The sequence below is a fragment of the Lissotriton helveticus genome, chromosome 5_1 (genome assembly GCF_964261635.1).
Source record: "Lissotriton helveticus chromosome 5_1, aLisHel1.1, whole genome shotgun sequence".
NCBI classification, from domain to species: domain Eukaryota; kingdom Metazoa; phylum Chordata; class Amphibia; order Caudata; family Salamandridae; genus Lissotriton; species Lissotriton helveticus.
In genome coordinates this window covers 326347302-326360854 of record NC_136065.1, presented here as the reverse complement: position 1 = coordinate 326360854, position 13553 = coordinate 326347302, and the positions used below count along the sequence as shown (strand labels likewise).

The following is a 13553-nucleotide window of genomic DNA, read 5'->3' as shown; positions in this document are numbered from 1 at the left end:
CATCACCCTCCAAAATCGAAACACGTCATAGGTGAGAGAATATAAATTGTCACTATGGAAGGTCCACTTGCGCACTGTCAAGTCTGGCTGGCCTTAGACTATAGGGGCATCATTTATGAAAAGTGACGCATCGCTGCATGAAAACAGCGATGCGTCACTTTTCACTACGCCCTCCTTGCGACACCAATGATGCATCATATTTACAGTATGACGCATCATGGCGCAAGGAGTTACAGATACGTCAGTATTTCTGACGTATCTGTAGGCGCAAAAGGGACGCATTGCTGGAGTGTGTCACAAAAGTGACGCAACTTCAGCAATGTGTCCTTTCACATGGGGCCAGCCCCATGTGAAAGGGCTTGCGTCAGTCTTACGCCTGCTGTGAGGCAGGCGTATGATTTTGACGCATTTGAGTCCTAAAAGTGGCGCAGTGTAATCTCATAGATTTCACTGCGTCACTTCCATGACCCTTTCTTGCGTCAATACGCCCCCCCTTGCAAACATTATACCTGGCGCAGGTATAATGTGGCGCAGGGGTTTACAAAGTGACACATCTACCTAGATGCGTCACTTTGTAAATATGGCGCAACAAGGTGCATTTTTTACGCCACTGGTGCGTTACAAACGCACCGGCGGCGTAAATGTGACGCACGGCCTCATAAATGAGGCCCTAGGTTCTGAGACCAACGAAAGAATTGCATACATAATTTCACAGCCCTGCTAACCAATCAGAGCCCAACTCATCTCTCTCCATCATTAAATATAAGAATGGTCCTGAATAGGATACCTCGAATTATAATTAAGTTAATAAGATGTGTTTTCCTTTCCCCCTGTTTCAAATTCATGCTCATTGGTGTCTTTAATTGGTAATTTAGAGCTTGCTATTTTTGCCCGATCAAGAAATTTACAAATGAGGTCTATTTTATGTTGAGAGGTGTGGTTAGAGAGAGCACATTTTGCATTTAGAAAAATAAAATGCAAACTGTGATTAGAGAAAGCAGCGCTTACCACACCATGAATGTGCAATCAGTAAAATTGAAGGTTTTTCCAGGAGGACTTAAATCTACCTACTATTTAACAGATTACAGACAAGTTAAGAGGAGAGACAGAACTAGCAAACAATACTTATTCCCAGAGTCTGCCAAGGGCTTTGTTGAAAGTGTTTTGGAACAAGTGAGTCATGAATTTCGTGATGTGGATCCAACCTACCGAGTGCTGAAAAGAGTGGTGGTGTGTGTCAGAAAAAGCGCGGGAGGTTCCAATTTGTTATAAAAAAAGAACTGTGCAGTATCCCTGCCAGCAGTGTCACATGGGGTCTGGGATGGAAGAGAATAAACTGAATGCGTCCATTTGGATCATTATAGTTCCGCTTCTGTTCCTCATTCAACAGCTCTGGAGGAGAGTTGTCACAAAATGCTGCCTATGCCAGTACCCATGCAATGGACCATCGCACATTCAAAGTGTGTGCCAACCAACCCAGAAACTTCTGGAAGACTAACTGATCCTCCGGGACATTGAGATGAGAGACTGAAAGGTGTTTAAAAGATGGTATCCAAAATATCCCCTTCTGCGGGATCACATTTAATAGGTCAGAGACTCAAAGTTTCCTCAGAGACAATGCAAGAGGCACCCACAAATGGACTGCATGTTCACCGAGCCATGGGACTCAAGCTGCATCTCACTGATGAGACTCAACACTGGATAAACAGGTCTGGGATTCCTTTAGTTGTTATATGAACAGCATGTCACATGGCACTTCAGCCTGGGATGATGTTATTGGATTAGGATCTAGGCTGATCAGCATAAGGCTGATTCGCGTCTGGAGCAGTGCATTGAGCCAAAGGGCGATAGATGGAATGCTGCCCTAGCAATTTCCGGTGGCTGGGATTCATTCACATCTTCCACCCATCTCTTTTTTTGGTCCCTCATAGGATAGTACTTAAAGTATCCCATCCCAAGCATCAAATATATCTCTGAGACGGAAAACTAAAAGACTTCTAACAAAATAGTGTCTGAATTATTCTCTTCAGAAGGATCTCTTCCTCCTCCGCTTCTTCTTGAAGGCGAGCTTCAAAAGACCCCTGAATAACAGGTGGTCTCTAAGAAGATGGTAACCAAGAAAGATACAGTCACCTGGGCATGGCACTCGTTTTCGAGGAGTACAATACCGTAGACCCCCAGGGACCTCATTAGGTGGCAGAATCTGTTTGTTTGGAGAGACTCTCAGCTCTCGGCCCCTGGAAGCTGCCTCCTCCATATTGTGTGGGCAGTCCACTGTGGTAAAAGAATGTATCATGACGTACAAACTGCATTGTGCCATGGCAGTTGCTGTTATTTATTAACCAATTGAAAGAATATTAATTTATTGACGCCAAAATGATAAACAAATGACAAGGCCCTATCAGCTATTACACCTCTGATTTACACGTTACACAGTTATTAGGTGTGTAGATGACTTTGCTCAATGCACTGTCTTATCAAGTCAGTGAGAACAATACAGTGAGAGCCTCAGGGTTAAAGGCTAAGCTCTGTCATTGGCCTATTATGACCTCATACGAAAAGCAGTTATATATCAGAAATGAGCACAGTATTTACCTCGGATTTCAGATTCTGCATTGGATAAAAATAGTGACTGGACCTGTTCTTTTCTCTGAGCTGATCTCTCTAGGTGTTACCTAAGGGAGCTGGCAGGGAAAACATGCCGTTTTACCAGCTGGCGAAACAGATATCAAGTTATTTTCCATGCTGAATCGTCTGGTAAAACTGCCAGGTGATAATCCTGCAATTCATTCTAAAGATATTTGCCCCCGGCAATTTTGCCAACCTCAAGTTCTACTCATCTTTGTGTGAAACCTCTTACGTCACTTTATCTGCCGATAGTAACTTTAACTCTTAAGTTCCTTTATTATACACCTGTGTTTTAAAAAGTGTATTACACATCCTTTCCAACATGAGTTGCCTAGAGTGAGACCCAAGCAATTAGGTCCATGAGAAAAAAAGGCACCGCATGTTTTGCTGCTTCTTCTCTGTGGAATTTCCCAGGGTTCTGCAAATTCACCCCAATTTTTCAACATCTCAGTGCTTCCCTTAGCCTGGATGATGAGAGACAATGGCCTGCAATTTGAGATGAACTTCCCTGACCCCCCCCCCCCACCCGCCCAGAAAACAACCCCAACCTCCCAGCTCAGAAAACTACCGGACCCCTCAGCCAAGAAAACTACTCAGCCCAGAAAACTACCCAGCCTAGCACCACTTACCAAACCGCTGCTCTTTTCCTGGCGAGGTCTTCCTGCTTCCGTCCTTGCAGCAGCCAGCAGCTACACCGCACACACTGCCTTAACCACGCATACGCGTGGTTAAGGCTTATACGTGGTTAAGACAAGCGTGGTTGCACTTGCGATGTCGGAACACGCGTGGCTGAGTCAGCGGTGTTTCGACTGTTTCCCTACCCTTACTGACCACACTAGGAACCTAAGCATCATTCTGGACAACAAGCTAACAATGAAGACTCAGGTCAACTCCGTCTCCTCGTCCTGCTTCTTCATTCTACATGCTTTGTAAGATATTCAAATGACTACCCCAAAGCTCAAGACGCACCAACACCCAGGCCCTCATCTCCAGCTGACTGGACTATGCCTACGCTTTCTATGCAGGGATTGCAACTCACCTCCTCCGACAACTACAGACTCTCTGTACAGAAAAGATGCCAGTTCAAGCTCCTAGTCCACTCATACAAGGCCCTACACAACTGGGGACCCTCCTACTAGAACCACTGCTGGAATGTCCATCAGCCCACCAGGCACCTCCGCTCCATGTTCCTTTCTCTAATCCTCACTCTGCGTCCGGCATAGCAGATGCGGAAGTTGCTCCTTCTGCTACCTAGCAGCGAAGACATGGAATGAATTACCCTTTCATCTGTGGACCTCCACATCTCTTTGCAGAGTTCTGAAAACCCCTGAAGACCTGGCTATTCTGCTAATCAACTGGACCCTGCCAGTGCCTGGATACCCTCCTCGGTGACAAGAAGTGCTCTACAAATCTACTGATTGATTGAGTGAAATCTACTGATTGATTGATGACATCCAAAGTCTAGCCCGTCTGCGCCCGTCCGCGCTGAGGACGGGCCAGGGGCCAGACATACTACTCAGGTAAATACCACCTATCAGTTGTCTAGAGACCTTATACTATCCTTGAATAAACAGCCTAAGCACTGTCATGAAGCCCTTAATGTAGAGACCTGGGTAGGTCCTATAAGCTGTCATGGTTGTAAGCAGGTATTGGAACCACATCAAAGTCCGACAGGGAAAAGGATATGTAGGACGTTAACCGGGGGCCTTATTAATGCACGTTCCATGTGTAAGAATGGTTTACATACATATTATCTCATCCTAGAAAATGATCTAGATTGTTTATTAGTTACTGAAACATGGCTGAGAGATTGGTCAAACTCCGACATTGTACATGCTCTACCACCAGGCTTCCTAATTCAGAGGCTGGACAGACCTTTACAGTGGGGCGGGGGATTGGCAATTATCCACCGGGACTCCCTAACATGTACTACAACAGAACTATTAGACATAAAAGGAGCAGAAAGCCTCGGCCTTAGTATTCAGGCTCACGATTCCTTCACCTTTGCTGGGGCTTTGATATACCGTCCTCCTGGACAACCAACACAGTTTTTAGAAAGTGTGGGAGAAGTCCTGAGCAACCTGACCCTTAAATTCGCCAACTTTACTTTATTGGGAGACTTAAATCTTCATCTGGAAAATGTTAGTGATCCCATTGTGTCGTGTTTTAGAGAGATCATGCATGTTTTGGGGCTGACAATACAAACTGTGGAACCCACCCACAAAGCAGGGCATATATTGGACTGCATCAGTTCCAACCTGGACACGATGAAGGTAGAACCCCCCCCTGACCCAAACTTGGTCTGATCACAAATTTATTGCTTTCAGCCTTAGGGTAGATGTTAATAAGGCTACTAAAACAGTAGTACAAAACAATGGAAGGCCTACTCTACGTTGGGGGAAAATTATAGAACATCCAGATCTCAACAGCTGGGTGAAGGAGAGCAAACCCTCCATGCTAGGGAACACTATGATTGATAACCAGAGGTATGAGGAGTGGATGAGGGCTATAGGGGATAGGATGAAATCTCGAGGGACAACGTCTAGATCTAGGCAAGGGAAAAAATCTTCCCCCTGGTTTACGAGTGTACTAAAAGAAACACTAGGAGAAGTGAGAGTCTTGGAACGCAGATGGCGTCGCCATTATGATAGGAATGAACAGGAGGTGTACAAGACAGCTAGGAAGCAAAATCATGCATCAATCAAACGTGCTAAATCCTCTTATTACACATCTATGATCGAAGCCACAGGAAATAAGCAGAAGGAAATCTTTCAAATTGTTAACAGTTTCAGGAATCCTAAAATTCTAACACAGGAAATCCCGCCACCCCAGACTCTATGTGACGAGATAGAGGATTTCTTCGAACAGAAAATACACAATCTCACGAAAGATTTCCCTCAGGTCAAGCTGGGTGAATTGAAGGCAAGGGACAATATAAATATTATAGACTCTCACTCAGCATGCTGGAAAACCTTTGCCCCGATCAGCCTGGAGGACTCCTTCCAGTCTATATCCTCAATTAAGTCGGGATCACCGTTTGACCCTTGCCCCCCAGCGCTGTTAAAAGCTATAGTAGAGGAGGCGAATCCCGTTATAAACTCCATCATTACCTCATCGCTCCAGATGGGCGAGATTCCTGCCCACTGGAAAATTGCAGCAGTAAGACCCCTACAGAAAAAGGTGTTGCAGGATCATACGATCCTATCCAACCTGCGACCTATTTCGCTCCTCCCAGTCCTTTGTAAACTGGCAGAAGCCTGTGTAAATAAGCAGCTCATGGCATTTTTGGAGGAGAAACATATTCTCCATCCCAATCAAGATGGCTTTATAGTCCATCACTCCACAGAGTCTGCTCTGCTGTTCACAACAGAGACCATACGTACGCCATTGGATCAGGGCAAGAAGGCAGTTCTGATCCTATTAGATCTATCTGCAGCCTTTGACACGGTGTCCCATGTTATCTTGTTACATCGCCTGGCTAGTGCAGGCATAGCGGGCACCGTGTTAGAGTGGTTCAAAAATTTCCTGACGCACAGGCGGCAGGTTATTATGCTGGGGCAGTTCTGTTCTGAGGAGAAAGCATTGTTGTCAGGGGTACCACAGGGCTCGAGTTTGAGCCCTATTCTTTTCAACCTGTACATGGTCCCCCTGATCGAATTAATCTCCTCATTTGACATCCGTACAATAGCTTATGCTGATGACGTGCAGCAAGTCCTAGTCTTGGACGAGGACATGGCTAGTGCCGAACAGACTTTGAAAGAGTGTCTGACTGCGACTTTCACGTGGATGACAAATAATCATCTTATGTGTAACTCCGCTGGAACGGAAATTCTGCCGTTCGGTCTAAACAACTCTTTTCCCCTCAGTCGTGTTGGCCAGAGGATGCAGAAGCCCCGCCAAGTACTATCTTAGCAGCACGAAACTTAGGGATCAAATTTGATGAGACCCTTTCGTTCAAACAGCAAGCAAGGGAAGTAGCTGGCTCATGTTTTAACATCATAAAGGGCCTTAGGAAATTTTTTGATCTACTACCCTTGCCAGCCAGACGTACAGTCGCGGTAGCACTTATTACATCTAGACTGAACTACTGTAATAGTCTGTATGCAGGAGCAAATAAATCAGCCCTGCATAGACTTCAGATGGTTCAGCATGCGGCCGCAAGACTGGTACTCAGGTGGGCGAGAAAATCCTCGGCCTCTGCTGCGCTGGATGCTCTTCACTGACTCCCAATTCGGAAGCGTATTCTGTTTAAGGTCTTGACAATCGCCTATAGGGCTCTCCATAGACAAGGCCCACTGTACCTTCACAAAAATTTCAGGCGATACTACCCCTCCCGCGAACTTAGATCCGCTACAGCCAACTTTATGATTGTCCCAAAATTCAGATTGGCCACTAAGGGAGGAAAATCGCTGGTGGTAATAGGAGCTAGGGCCTGGAATAAACTACCCCACCATCTTCGCGCGATCACCTCTGAACTGAAATTTAGGAAATCTCTTAAAACATGGATCTATAGCCTGGCGGACTCAGTATGCAAAGTACTAATTCTAACTAGCGTTTCTCCTAGGGGGAGGGAACAGGGTAGCTGTAACCATCTTTCAGCTGTATGAGTTAAAGCGCCAAGATGCTCCTTCGAGTGGTAGCGCGCTATACAAATACACTTCACATCACATCACACACATCACTAATGTCTGCAGGGATTCAAGAGAGTGGCCAGAGTTGGTGACTACCTGGCTTCAGTGCAGCTGTGGAACATACGACTCAGTTCAGAGATAAAAAACAAAAGCCTTCTCCTTGGCTGCTGAGAATCAGAGGTTCTTCCACTACAATGACTCTTGCCCCTTGTCCTTATTTCGGCTCCAGTAACACTGGGTAAAATGCTGATTGCTGAAATTTAACTCTGGCCTGCCCTTCCGCCCACGGATCATCGCAGTGACCAAATTAGCTTAATTTACATCTATACATACTCTCAAAGGTCACCCTCCTGATTAGCTCAGCAACTATTGGCCAATTGTGCAAGAGGTTGTTCATCCCAGTTTCAATATAGTACGACCATTTATATGGAGTTTCCAAAAATATGTTGGTAAAATAAATCAGTATAGAATTAGGTCATTAGGAACACAGTTGTCTTATGACCCTGCATATATGCTACAGAGGTAAGAGAAGTATTCAATTTATGCTGGTGGTTGTATGAGTCGGTGCTGGCACTTATTTTTGGGGACTGAGACTTATATTTCATAATCAGACTTTGACTCACTACAAGAGTGAAAAAGTCAGAAAATGTACGAAGAAGGCAGATGAGAACAATAGGAAAACTGTGACAAAGGGAGAAAGCTGGGATGCAAAAGACCACGCAAAGGTAAGAAATAAAGATGGATGTGTAAGTAGTGAAAGAAAGAGGCATAAAGTATAATCAAGACCAGATAGCCTTGTATTCAGCAACCCTTGCATTTGGCCTCCCAGGATGCAGACTCTTCAGAAAAACTTAAATCCAACAACCTTGTTTGTGCAATAACCAAGGTTGGTAACGTAATAGTCAGAGTGCTTGCCAATAGAACACTGTGGCAGAAGGGATGTCAGATAGCCACGGACACTGGGTCTCTCACTTTGATTGGAGTGCCTCAGTCTCTTGGTGCTTTGCAGTTGCAAGGCTCCACCTTGGTGATGAATTGCTCCTCTGCTGGATTGGGTGATGCACATGGCAATGACGTTGCGGTTGCCATTAGATCTGGATGACTGGTGGTGATGATTCGCCGGGAGTGAGGATGACTGGAGGGACTTTGCAGCCACTTAGCTCAGTGTCTTTGCTGAGGCTGGTCTTTGACGGTCGCATTGGTATGTGTTGGAGGGATATGCGGTTCACACTTGCTGCTGCTTACTTTTGGTCTCTTGTTGAGCTGTCTCCCAGGATGTCACTCCGCATTGGTGGCTGTCTTGTGTCTGCTGGTGCACTCTTGTTTTGTAGTGGTATGTGTCCTTGTTCTGCTCCCCTTGTTGAGCTATCCAGCACACCTGTGTTCACCCGGTTTTTCAGAGAGACAGGTTTGTCACTCTTCTCTTCCTTCATGATGTGGCATTGTGCTACGTTCTCTTCCTGTTGCAGTGTTCGCAGCTTGCCACTTTGGGACATGAGGCTCTCCTCCTGCCAGTAATGGGCTGATGTACGATGCAGTCTTACAGCAGTGTTGGGGCACTCCCTGCATAATCTCATGGCAGTCTTTAGTCCTCTGCAGGGCTGAGCTAGTGCAGTTGAGATGTAGAGGCTCTCCCTTCTGCGTTCGGGCCACATTAGGCCTTTCCTCCTCTCTCTTCTCTGGGGGAATGTTGGGTTACTAGCAGGCAACCAGGTTCTCTGCATGCTTGCTCTGCTTTCCTTACAGAGGCGGCAGACACCTGCTTGGGGCGTGCACAACACTCTTCTCACCCTTCATGAACTTTCCTTACGCTGCTGAGAAACTGATTTCGGCGCAGCAGGTATCTAGATCTGGTGGGGGGGAATGGTGCAGCCTGTTGTGGGAGCATAGCTGGCTCCTTCGATCCCATTACGTTTGCTGGACCTTGCTTGCCTACCTCAGGCTCATGCAGCAGCAAGGCTCATGCAGGTGGTGGCCTTGGCACCCGGAGAAGAGGTGCGGCTGGCGGGTGCTTGCAGAGAGCTCCCCAAGGCCTTTTATTTCTTTCCCACGTCTCTTCCTGACGAAGATCTCACTGGTAGGTGGGCAGCGCTGTATGTCTCACCTTGAGGGTCTGGACGCCTCCGACATCAGCGTCGCACCCATAGCGCTACATGGATCCACTTCCAAGGGCAGGCAGCAGCAGAAGTACCGGTCCCGTTCTCCTCAATCACGGGGTGACCTCCTGGGCTGCACGGCATGGGGTCAGAACCCCTTGTCGCCAATGTAGTGTTGTGAACCCTAGGCCCACATGCTACTAAATGATGGACACAGACACCGTGGATATACTCGTTAACTGGCCACAAGCATGTGCACCCGGACCCTTATATTTGCAGGCTCACATCACTTGTGACACCTGTGTTGGTTGGGTATGGGGTGAAAGTGTGTCCAGCCATCGAGGGAGTGGCAGGCAAAGTAAGTGCCTGCTGAGACACTAGAACATGTCCATCACGACAGTACAGTATGGAAAAATTCAGATTGCCACATTTGCTTTAGTGCAATATAGTGCAGTAGTTAATGGTGACACTGCATTTGGCAGCCCTGCAACACTGCATTTGGCAGCCATGCAGTGTGAGCAAGTTGCAGTCTCCTCCCATGAAATACCTTGGGCTTTGACACTTAGATTTTTTTCTTTACAAATGAAGGCTGAGTTTTGCCACATTTTGCAGTGACTGAAGAGAGGTTGAGAATGTCTAATAGAGGCAGAGAGAAAAAGGAAGGAGAGAAGGACCCTTTGTCGGGTGGAGAGAGAGTGACTTTATGTGTCTTTAAAGGCACAGTACCACCCTTCAGTCCACCATTATTATATACATCCTAGCTCAGTCTGGTGGCTTATTGGACTAATACGCCCACTGTAGGGGCCTGTGTTTGGCCTCCTGGCAGTGCCTGCTGCCACATACAAAAAGTTAGTTATGGGGTGGGGTGAAGGGGCGTGGGAGGAGCGCAGGAGGGGGCACGGGGAAGGGGGGACAAGGGACTATCTATAATAATAATAATAATTATTAAAAAAATAAAAGTTAAAGTTTCCTGCTGCCGGCCACTCCCGCGTATAGCGTCTCGTTGTTGGGACTTCCTTGTCTCAGCAGACACTGTGACTATGTCACAGACTCACTGTCCAATCAGTGCGGAGATTGGCCTGAGTGGGCTGGAAAGACGCTCCGCTCAGGTCAGGAAGTCAGTGGGGTTTCTCTAACCTGGCTGTTCAATACAGCCTGGTTAGAGACACCTAAGTACGCATGTGTGTTTGGGTCGGCCTGAGACGACCGGCCAAACACACATGAGCACTTGGGGATTGCACGTAGCACTCTTCCTCCCTCCTCCCATGCTTCGACCCCGCCCTTCCCTGTACACACTGGCTGGGCAAACAGCTTAAAAATAAAACGATATTGAAATAACGTTTTATTTTTTTGCTGCTGGCTTTGAGCGAGCCGCCCTGCTTATGGTCACAGGTTCAAATTCCAGCGGGTCCACTCAGCCTTTCATCCTCCTGAGGTCAATAGAACGAGTACCATTGACTTGGGTAACAATAAACATCTATTATTCAGCGCCAAGATACCTGTCGGAAGGTGAACGTGCGCTTTACAAATACACACGTTATGTTATCCTCCATTAGCCAAGGGTGTGCAGCGAGAGATGCCCGATGCTCTGAGCAGAGGTTTGCAGAGCCGGCCACGCAGCAGTGGAAAAAGCCGAGCAGCTGAGGCCAGGTAGCGTCCAGACAAGGCACCTGCCCCACCGAAGAGGCGCGCCCGTCTTGACTCTGGCCTTGGCCGCTAGACTAGACGGGCACCCATAATCCTGCCAGACGTCTGCCTAAACAAACAACATGTCCGAAACGAGCAATTAAAAAAAGGAAGCAGCTTTTAACATGCGTCTACTGTGGAAAATTCCAGTTTCACTAGTCTAAAGCGAAAAACAAAAAAAGGGACTCAAGAAACAACTTCTAAAGGTATATGCAAACTGATGGCACGAGAACTACAGCAAGACTGACTGTTTCTCGCAGAACCAATCAGACTGATTTACTTAAATTTTTTCACGAAACTCTGTAACATAGATTGCGGGTGGCATGTGTTTGTAAAAAATATGTGTCCATTTGTTTTCAATTTCAGCCGCCTCTTCATCAGCCTGAAACTGCGGAAGTAAAACCCACAATTAACAAACGCACAATTAACATCCGCAGCAAGTGACTCGAATTCTTTGTTGGTATTTTGGACGAAGTAGATTGTAAGGAGGTGCGACATCTTTTATTGGAGTAAGGCAAAGTGTATGCAAATGTTAAAACGTCTGTGGTGGATTCAGGGCCCGGTGTGAGGAGGTTTGGGAGGTGAGGTGGGGGAGGTCTCCATCTTCATAAAAAGAGCCCTTAGTTGATTTGAAGGTTATTATATATTTGTAAACAGCTGTACAGTTATGCTGGTCCAAAGAAAAAATGAACCCCTCTGCGTTTTGGGAATGTTTTTCGAGGGCGGCCAGGGGGTATGAAAAGACAGGGATAGGATATTTGATGAACGAGTGAAGCACACCTTTCATATTTCCAAATGTACATGCCTTTCAAAAGAAAACACGATTGGCAAACATCTAAAGAATTTCAGTTCAATTTTAGAGAACGAATAAGAGATAGAGGTTTGGCTGGTTAATCAGTCAGTCAGTCAGTCAAATTAGCTTTATTCGATTCAGTTAAAAATCATACAAAGGACATAAAAAACATATTATATACAAGTAAAATAGAATTAAACAATTTCATTTCAATCGAATTCATATGACATGGTGTTACAGTAAAAAACAATGTTTAAAAGTCAATAAAAACAGTTTATACAAAGGGGATTACAAGGTTCTTGCGTCTTCTTGATCTAGCCGCTGCCACTAAAAAATTAGCCATGGAGAATGTGATACGTATATTTTCCAATGATTGTAGAAAAAGCATGGCTGGTCTCACCTGGTAGAAGCCAGCTTCCCTTAAAACAGGTAACAGATGTTTTTTTCTCTGATCAGAGAAGAAATCACAAAACATAATAAAGTGCATAGTGTCTTGAACTGAAAAATTGTCACAAGTACACGGTGGTGCTAGCTCTGGTTTTATCCAAGAATTAAAACTGCCCAAATAAAAGTGGATAAGGTTAAACCTAAATTTCGTTAACAGAAACCTATTAAATGGGTTGGTGACAAAACATAAATAAGGTTCAAGTGCAGGAGAGTGAACTAACAAATAATGACGTCTAACTGTGGGCTTTAACAATTCTGTTTCTTCTCGAACCAGTCTTTCCCTCAACATAAATTGTTTTTTAATAACAGCCACATCCTGTTTTGTAATGCCAGAGGGGTCAGTAAATAAATCTGGTCGTCCCAGGTCCATAAAAGATTTTTTAAAATAGGCCAGCCATGGGATTGTACTGCTATGCTCCAGACTCATGACATCCTTCATAATCAGATGGTTTAGGGTCAATTCTGTATTTAACCATGTCTTGAGCCAGAATGTTAAGGGCGCCAATCTCAGCCTATCCTGGACATAGTCCAATCCTACCTCCGCATGAATGGAAAAAGTTGGTGTTGATTGAGGAAGGCACAAAAGAGAACGTAGGAATCTATTTTCTGCCTTCTGAATTTTATCCAAGCATACATAGCCCCATAAAGACGCGCCATATAGTGCCACATGAAGGGATTTGCTGTTATACACTTTTAAGATGGCTTCCATCAGTCTATGGCCCAATCTTTTGGCGAAACCCAGGATGGCCGATGATGTCCTTATCACCGCTAGGCTTTTGGCCCGTACCTGAGGTCCCCAGGTACCCTTACTGTCAAAAAGCACGCCAAGGTAAGGGAAAACGGGAACTCTAGAGACTACCTCTCCTTTACACCAAAATGTTTTCACCATGGCCCTTTTCTTTTGTGGTCCGGCGACCATAGTATGAGATTTAGTAGAATTAACCTTCAAGTCAAGCCGGTCCATGAAGGAACCAAATGCATCCAAAAGCTGTTGGAGACAGACGCCAGTACGAGCTATAAGTACTGCGTCGTCCGCGTATAGGAGAGCAGGGATCTTAACTTCTCCTACACACGGAACGTCTCTCGTAGCCCCCTCTAGGTAGTTGCCTAGGCCATTGATATAAATAGTGAATAGCAGGGGTGCTAATATGCAGCCCTGCCTAACTCCCCGCTTTGAATTAAATCGGGACGTGCATCTGCCTTCTTTTGTAACCCTCACTACGGCAAAAAGTTCCCGATGGAGGGAGGCTATAAACCCAACCAGGGCCTCAT

General features: G+C 45.8%; 1 protein-coding gene across 1 annotated transcript in view; it reads left to right on the top strand.

Moving 5' to 3' along the window:
- Nucleotides 1-13553, top strand: part of MXRA8 (matrix remodeling associated 8) — a 151185-nt gene that overhangs the window by 85405 nt on the left and 52227 nt on the right. The window lies entirely within an intron of this gene.